This window comes from Triticum dicoccoides, chromosome 1B (genome assembly GCF_002162155.2).
Source record: "Triticum dicoccoides isolate Atlit2015 ecotype Zavitan chromosome 1B, WEW_v2.0, whole genome shotgun sequence".
Lineage (NCBI taxonomy): Eukaryota > Viridiplantae > Streptophyta > Magnoliopsida > Poales > Poaceae > Triticum > Triticum dicoccoides.
In genome coordinates, this window is record NC_041381.1 from 425,863,922 (window position 1) to 425,873,443 (window position 9,522).

Consider the following 9,522-nt stretch of genomic DNA (forward strand, 5'->3'; position numbering starts at 1 on the left):
GGGGGCTTAGCTGCAGTCCAGTACTCGCCTAAGTTTGAGAAATCCTACCGAGTGGTGAGCAACCCTCTCACTCGGGGGCTTAGCTGCAGTCCAGTACTCGCCTAAGTTTGATAAATCCTACCGAGTGGTGAGCAGCCCTCCCACTCGGGGTCTTAGTTGCACTCCAGTACTCGCCTAAGTTTGAGAAATCCCACCAAGTGGTGAGCAGCCCTCTCACTCGGGGGCTTAGCTGCAGTCCAGTACTCACCTAAGTTTGAGAAATCTCGCCAATTGGTGAGTAGCTCTCCCACTCAGAGGCTTAGCTACAGTCCAGTACTCGTCTAAGTGTGAAAAAGTCCTACAGAGTGGTGGGCAGCGGTGCGGGTCGACCACAACCCTCCCCACCCCTCCCCCGGGGGCTGCACCGTCAAGAAGAAGGACGAGATTGTGCGCACTATCAAAGGCCCGTCCAACGGCTGGTCCCTTGCTAATGCTAGGAACGTCAAGACCATTGTTGAGTACCTTGCTGATGAGCTGATCAATGCTGCCCAAGGCTCATCCAACTGGTCGATTGCCGATCCTTCCTTAGCACCTGCATCAGGCGAGGAGAAACTGATCCAAGAGAACCACAGATTCCACTCAAAGATAAATCCAAAGGTTCCTAACCTCAGATTAAAAGTACTCGGGCGTCAGGCCCGAAAGAGTTTTAACGATTATAGAATCACTTGGCATTTCGAGGCAAATAAAAGTGGGGCATAATGTTTTTTCCGTCACTCGACGGGAGAAGGACTAGCTGGATCGCAGAAGCTGTCAAGGTCGATGCTGTCGGCAATGCGGGTAGCTGCTTCGATGAAGGTGTCCATGAAGTCTTAGAAGGAGTGCTTCTTAGTATTTGCTACCTTGAGGGCCGCCAGCTTCTCTTCTTTAGCTTCCTTGCAGTGTACTCGAACCAATGACAAAGCGACGTCAGCACCACCGCGAGCAGAAGACTTCTTCCACTCTTGTACTCGACCAGGAATCTGATCCAGTCGAGGCATCAGTGACTCGAGACCTTGGGAAAGTTCTGCCTGAGGCCAGAGTTCGGTGTCCACTCGGGTCATCGCAGCCTTCAGCCGAGCCAGATAGTCGACAGCACCGTCCAAGCATGACCAAGCGAAGCAAGTTCATCGCAACTTCATCCTTCATGGGACAGTTGATGGGGTCGAGACCTATCTCGACCCGCCCGGTCTCAGCTTCAAAGTCCTGACAAAGTTCTGTTCCATCACAAAAAACAATGAGTCGACAATATTGCATAAATTTCAGTCGACGACAGCTACCTAACCAAACAGCCATACCTTCAAGCTTCAAGACAAGCTTTGCCACAAGTTGTTCCAGGTAGGACTCCAGCTTGCCTGTTTTGGCTCTGAGGCCGCCGACTTTAGTGGTCAGGTTCTCCTTGTCCATCTTTAGTTGCTCGACCTCCTGATTAGCGTCCGAGATAGTAGTCTTCAGCTTTGCGTTCTCCTCCTCCAATTTGCCGACTGAAGCCAGCTTCTGGTCCACCAACGTTGTCTTCTCATGTGCTTCCTTCTGAGCAGCAGCAAGGTCTAGGTCCTTCTTCTCCAAAGCATCCTTCATTATCTCTAAAGAAACAACACTCTTAGACGAGCTTGAAGTTGGCGGTTTTCACTACGCACCTCTGCTTGTGTCAAGTGAAAAGTGCAAATTGCTAAGCAGACAAGCCAGTCGGATGGTTACCTCCCATGATGGCCGTCTCTTGTTGAGCATTCTTGAGATTCTTCTTTGCAAGTTCAAGGTCAAGTTCAACGTTGATATGCTTCTTCTTTAACTCGGAAAGCCGAGCTCCAAGATCACAAGACCTCTGCAGTCAGCAAGAGTGATGCATCAGTCGACAGAAATAAAGCACAACAATGGAGAAAAGTTACTCTAAGACTACTGCCGAATCAAATATTCAACAGTAGTCTCGGGGACTACACCAAGTGGGTGCACTTAGCGTGCCCCCACTGGTTCAGATCAATGCTCAGCAGGGTCTGCCCAGCGTGAGTTCAAAAAAAAAGAGATACATTCTAAAGACCTCAGTCGACTGCCAGCAGTCGACCGCGGTCTCGGGGACTACACCCAGTGGGTGCACTCGGCGTGCCCCCACTGATTCAGAAAGTATAGTAAAGATTCAACTCAAGTCGAGTGACATGGAAAATTTCCCAAGCTCTAAGCAAAGAAACACCCTAGTGGGTGATCAGATATAAGACAATATTCGAAAGTTCAGTTGGAGGTTTGCTGACCTGAACATTGGTCTGAAGGGCAGTACTGGCATTGTAAGCCACCTGGCTAGCTTCGTGCATCACCTTCACCTACTCCATGACAAGGTTCACCTGGCGAAGAGCTTCCCTAGCAGCACTCGGTGAGTCATCCGGAGTTTGATACGCAGCAAAGACTGATGGCTGCAGGGCAGCCGGGGCAGTTGCTGGGTTAGAGGCATGGGGTTGCACTGGAGCAGTAGGAGTCGGTGCAGTCGAGCCCGACAGACGATCAGTCATCAGCGGGCTTGCGAATGTGACGCTGGTCCGAACAGGCTCTCCAGAACATTTGACCACCGCCTCGAGCGCCGGCATCGACTGAGGGACCTGAACTTCAAGCTTTCTCCTGCCAGAGCTCCCACTCCTCTTCCTCCTCTCCTGTAGAGGCACCTCTTCTTCGTCATCAGGAAGTACAACGACTTATTGCACAACTATAGGAAGAGAGAAAAGTCAGAAACTCTGCCGATTTGCGATCCACTCAAATTAATGAAGCTTGGTCGAACGGACTTACCGACTCGTGAGGTGGCCTCTTCGTCTCCTCGCGCCTTGTCGTTGTCCATGTCAGTGGCAGCAGAGGTGGGACTAGAAAGATACATGAATCGGTTGGTCAAAACAAGAAAATCTTCAGTCGACCTACATAAAGGCAAGCAAGATACTCACCCTGAAGCAACAGGGACGTCCATCTTGATCCATGGCAAAGTCTTCCGAGCCTTGGGAGGAGAAACTTTAGGCTGCTTGGCAACCTTCTCCGTCGGCTCCGGGGTCGACGTCCAAGTGCGCTTCTGAGTATTGGCACTTGGAGCCACGCTCTTCCCGCACCCGCCAGACGGATCATCCTGCTGTTTGGATCGATGTTCGGAGCACGGAGGCGAGTCGACTTCTTCCTCCTCGTCCGACTCCTCCCTCTCCTCCTCCTCCTCTTCTCCCGGAGACTCCCACTCGCCACTCTCCTCCGCACTGTCCTCCCCCTCCTGGTCCTGCTCTAAAGCTTGTTCGCCGTTGGGCATCGAATGCATCTCAGTGAATACCTGCAGGACAAATCGGTCGAGTAAGAGTCAGTCAACATCAAGTACAGTCGGAGCATGAGCGTGAAACAGTCGGAACAAAGAGTATACCTTGTCAGGTGGATTACCGTCGCCGAAAGGGATGACCTGCCTAGATCCTCTGGGGTTGTCCTGGTTGCCTGTGATGCTCCTCAGCCACAAAGCCACAGTATCAGACGACACTTCTTCTGGATGGACCCGAGCGGTGTCGTCCTGTCCGGAATACAGCCACATAGGATGATCGCAGGCCTGGAGAGGCTAGATGCGTCGACTGAGGAACACTTCCAGCAAGTCCAGGCCGGTAACACCCTCATTGATAAGTTGGACTACTCTCTCCACCAACATCTTTGTCTCCACGGTCTCAACATCGGTCACTTTCGGTGGGGCATGAGTCTGAACTCGGTCAAATGAGAAGTGGGGAAGACCAGTCGACTGACCTGGAGCTGCGACATCCTGGCAGTAGAACCAGGTCGTCTGCCAGCATCTAACAGATTCAGGGAGAGTCATGGCAGGAAAGGCACTCCTATGCCTCTTTTGGATACCTAAACCCCCACACATCTGGATGACGTGGGTTTTCGAGTCACTCGACTTTTCCTTTTTGACCGACTGGGAGCGAATGGTGAAGATATGTTTGAAAAGACCTCAGTGCGGTCGACAACCTAAGAAGTTCTCACACATCAATACGAATGCGGCTAAATACGTGATGGTGTTGGGAGAAAAATGGTGGAGCTGAGCGCCAAAGAAGTTCAGGAATCCCTAGAAGAAAGGATGCGGAGGGAGCAAAAAACTCTGGTCGACATGAGTGGCGAGCAGAACACACTCACCCTGTCGAGGTTGCGGTTCCATCTCCCCCTTCGGCAGCCTCGCCACACCCTTGGCGATCAGTCTGGACTCCTCCAGCTCGGCCAGATCCTCTTGCCGGACCGAAGACCGGATCCAATCACCCTGGATCCAGCCTGGCGGCAGCCCCGCACGTGACGACGGCCCGCGATTCTGCTTCTTGCCTTTCGCCACCCCCGTCGCCTTCTTTGCATGCTCTAGCGCCGCCATCTTGTCCTTCACCATGGCGGTAGAGCAGCGGCGTCGAGAGCGGAGGTGCTATGCGCGGTGGAGAGGCGGAGGAGAAAGAAGGAGGAACAGGCATGCACAGTGCAAGTGCCTCAGCCCCATCACCTTTTAAAGGGTCGCTTTCGAGTGACTGACGTGTGGGAACAAGCAATCCTGCCAAATCCCGCAACAGTTGCACATAGTGTACGTGGCGAAAAAGGTGGCATGGTAATCGAGGCATCACTGTTTATTAGGACCGTCCGTTTCGGCGCTCTCCGTCCCATGCGCTTCCCCGAAATTTCGTATCCCGCGAAATCCGGGATACACAGCAGACAATCGCGCCCGAGATCTCGCGCTCTAACACAACACTTGGTGCATGAGGCCACCAGTTCAATCGACAACCCACTGAATGGATCAAGGCGACTGAGTCGACAATGAAGTACCGACGCAGGTCTTCAGTCTTGCAGAAAACACTCACGAAGGCGCAAATCCCGGAGCAGGTTCACCTTCAACCTACTTTCCACTCGCACCTTAATCCATTCGGGGGCTACTGATGAGGATACAGACCTGGGGTAGGGTCATAGGCCTGACCTATACGTCCTACCCAAGGTCACTACCCTAGAAGATAAACGGACCAAGAGACAACAGGAGACCACCGGTCGAAGAGGTCGAGTTCAATCCACTCGACGATCGTGTCACTCGGAGGTTTCCTTCCCTACCGGTACTCAACCATACAGAGAACCACTCGACCTATCTAAGACCAGGAGTCACTCGGCATGGCAACGGACAGGCGTTCTCTCTATAGTCATTAATTTCATTAACAACACTTAAGACTGGCGTTACTTGTAACACCCCTACTTTATGTACATTAAGTCCCTTGTAATGGAGGACGGCCAGGTCCTGGCGCACTCTATATAAGCCACCCCTCCTCTGGCACAAGGGTTGGCACCCCCTGTAATATCACACACATAATTCAATCGACCGCCTCCGGGCATCGAGACATAGGGCTGTTACTTCCACTGTGAAGGGCCTGAACGCATAAACCTTGTGTGTTCACCTTCACCATAGTTGAGATCTTGCCTCTCCATACCTACCCCACTTTCTATTGTCAGTCTTAGGACCACGACAGCAGGCACCACAGAAACATCTTTCTGAGCTGCACTACTTTCCGCTTCAAGAGGCAGTACTTCATCAAGTTCTACTTTCCTCCCACTTACTTCTTTCGAGAGAAACTCTTTCTCCAGAAAGGACCCATTCTTGGCAACGAAGATCTTGCCTTCGCATCTGAGGTAGAAGGTATACCCAATGGTTTCCTTAGGGTATCCTATGAAGACGCATTTTTCCGACTTGGGTTCGAGCTTTTCAGGTTGAAGTTTCTTGACATAAGCATCGCATCCCCAAACTTTTAGAAACGACAACTTAGGTTTCTTCCCAAATCATAATTCATACGGTGTCGTCTCAACGGATTGTGACGGTGCCCTATTTAAAGTGAATGTAGCTGTCTCTAGAGCATATCCCCAAAATGATAGCGGTAAATCGGTAAGTGACATCATAGATCACACCATATCCAATAGAGTGCGATTATGACGTTCGGACACACCATTACGCTGAGGTGTTCCAGGAGGCGTGAGTTATGAAACGATTCCACATTTCCTTAAGTGTGTGCCAAATTCGTGACTCAAATATTCCCCTCCACGATCTGATCGTAAGAACTTTATTTTTCTATCACATTGATTCTCTACCTCATTCTGAAATTCCTTGAACTTTTCAAAGGTCTCAGACTTGTGTTTCATCAAGTAGACATACCCATATCTACTTAAGTCATCAGTGAGCATGAGAATATAATGATAGCCACCGCGAGCCTCAATGCTCATTGGACCGCACACATCGGTATGTATGATTTCCAATAAGTTGGTTGCTCGCTCCATCGTTCCGGAGAACGGAGTCTTGGTCATTTTGCCCATGAGGCATGGTTCGCACGTGTCAAATGATTCGTAATCAAGAGACTCCAAAAGTCCATCTGCATGGAGCTTCTTCATGCGTTTGACACCAACGTGACCAAGGCGGCAGTGCCACAAGTATGTGGGACTATCATTATCAACCTTACATCTTTTGGTATTCACACTATGAATATGTGTAACATCAGGTTCGAGATTCATTAAGAATAAACCATTGACTAGCGGGGCATGACCATAAAACATATCTCTCATATAAATAGAACAACCATTATTCTCGGATTTAAATGAGTAGCCTTCTCGTATTAAACGAGACCCAGATACAATGTTCATGCTCAAAGCTGGCACTAAATAACAATTATTGAGGTGTAAAACTAATCCCATAGGTAAATGTAGAGGTAGCGTGTCGACGGCGATCACATCGACCTTGGAACCATTCCCGACGTGCATCGTCACCTCATCCTTCGCTAGTCTCTACTTATTCCGCAGCTCCTGTTTTGAGTTACAAATATGAGCAATCGCACCGGCATCAAATACCCAGGAGCTACTATGAGTACTGGTAAGGTACACATCAATTACATGTATATCACATATACCTTTGGTGTTGCCGGCCTTCTTGTCCGCTAAGTACTTGGGGCGTTCCGCTTCCAGTGTCCGTTTCCCTTGCTATAAAAGCACTCAGTCTCAGGTTTGGGTCCATGCTTTGGCTTCTTCCTGGCAACTGGCTTATGGGGCGCGGCAACTCCCTTGCCATCCTTCTTGAAGTTCTTCTTACCCTTGCCTTTCTTGAAACTAGTGGTTTTATTGACCATCAACACTTGATGTTCCTTTTTGATCTCCACCTCCGTTGATTTCAGCATTGAAAATACCTCACAAATGGTTTTCACCATCCCCTGCATATTGTAGTTCATCACAAAGCTCTTGTACCTAGGTGGGAGCGACTGAGGATTCTGTCAATGACCGCGTCATCCGGGAGATTAACTCCCAGCTGAGATAAGTGGTTGTGCAACCCATACATTTTGAGTATGTGCTCGCTGATAGAACCATTCTCCTCCATCTTACAACTGTAGAACTTGTCGAGACTTCATATCTCTCGACCCGAGCATGAGCTTGGAAAACCATTTTCAGCTCTTGGGACATCTCATATGCTTCGTGCTGCTCAAAACGCTTTTGGAGCCCCGGTTCTAAGCTGTAAAGCATGCCGCACCGAACCAGGGAGTAATCATCACTATGCGACTGCCAGGCGTTCATAACGTCTTAAGTTGCTGGGAAAACGGGTGCTTCACCTAGCGGTGCATCTAGGACATATGCTTTCTTGGCAGCTATGAGGATGATCCTCAAGTTCCAGACCCAGTCCGTATAGTTGCTGCCATCGTCTTTCAGCTTGGTTTTCTCTAGGAACGCGTTGAAATTGAGGGCAACATTAGCCTGGGCCATTTGATCTACAAGACATATTGAAAAGATTTTAGACTAAGTTCATGATAATTAAGTTCATCTAATCAAATTATTTAATGAACTCCCACTCAGATAGACATCCCTCTAGTCATTCAAGTAATACATGATCCGAGTCAACTAGGCCGTGTCCGATCATCACACGAGACGGACTAGTCATCATCGGTGAACATCTTCATGTTGATCGTATCTTCTATACGACTCATGTTCGACCTTTCGGTCTCTCGTGTTCCGAGGCCATGTCTGTACATGCTAGGCTCGTCAAGTCAACCTAAGTGTTTTGCATGTGTAAATTTGGCTTACACCTGTTGTATCGAACATTAGAATCTATCACACCCGATCATCACGTGGTGCTTCGAAACAACGATGCTTCGCAACGGTGCACAGTTAGGGGGAACACTTTCTTGAAATTTTTATGAGGGATCGTCTTATTTATGCTACTGTCGTTCTAAGCAAATAAGATGTAAAACATGATAAACATCACATGCAATCAAATAATGACATGATATGGCCAATATCATTTTGCTCCTTTTGATCTCCATCTTCGGGGCGCCATGATCATCATCGTACCAGCATGACACCATGATCTCCATCATCATGATCTCCATCATCGTGTCTTCATGAAGTTGTCTCGCCAACGATTACTTCTACTACTATGGCTAACGGTTTAGCAATAAAGTAAAGTAATTACATGGCATTATTCAATGACACACATGTCATACAATAATTAAGACAACTCCTATGGCTCCTGCCGGTTGTCATACTCATCGACATGCAAGTCGTGATTCCTATTACAAGAACATGATCAATCTCATACATCACATATATATCATTCATCACATCCTTTTGGCCATATCACATCACAAGGCATATGTTGCAAAAAGAAGTTAGACATCCTCTAATTGCCGTTGCATGTTTTTACGTGGCTGCTATAGGTTTCTAGCAAGAATGTTTCTTACCTACGCCAAAACCACAACGTGATATGCCAATTGCTATTTACCCTTCATAAGGACCCTTTTCATCGAATCCGATCCGACTAAAGTGGGAGAGACAGACACCCGCTAGCCACCTTATGCAAGTAGTGCATGTCAGTCTGTGGAACCTGTCTCATGTAAGCGTACGTGTAAGGTCGGTCCGGGCCGCTTCATCCCACGATGCCACCGAAACAAGATAAGACTAGTAGTGGCAAGTAAATTGAAAAAATCGACGCCCACAACAAACTTGTGTTCTACTCGTGCATAGAAACTACACATAGACCTAGCTCATGATGCCACTGTTGGGGATCGTTGCAGAAATTAAATTTTTTTCCACGCATCAACAAGATCAATCTATGGAGTATCTAGCAACGAGAAAGAGGGGAGTGCATCTTCATACCCTTGAAGATCGTGAGACGGAAGTGTTACAAGAACGCGGATGAAGGAGTCGTACTCGTAGCGATTCAGATCGCGGTGGATTCCGATCTTAGCGCCAAACAACAACACCTCCGCGTTCAGCACACATGCAGCCCGGTGACGTCTCCCGCGCCTTGATCCAGCAAGGAGGAGGGAGAGGTTGAGGAAGAAGGCTCCAGCAGTAGCACGATGGCGTGGTGGTGATGGAGTGGCAGTTCTCCGGCAGGGCTTCGCCAAGCTCTTGCGGATGAGGAGAGGTGTTGGGGAGGGGAGGGGCCGTGCCTTGGATGTTGTGTTGCAGCCCTCCCCTCGCCCCTCTATTTATAGGGAGAAGGGGGAAGGGGGCTGGCCCCCTCCA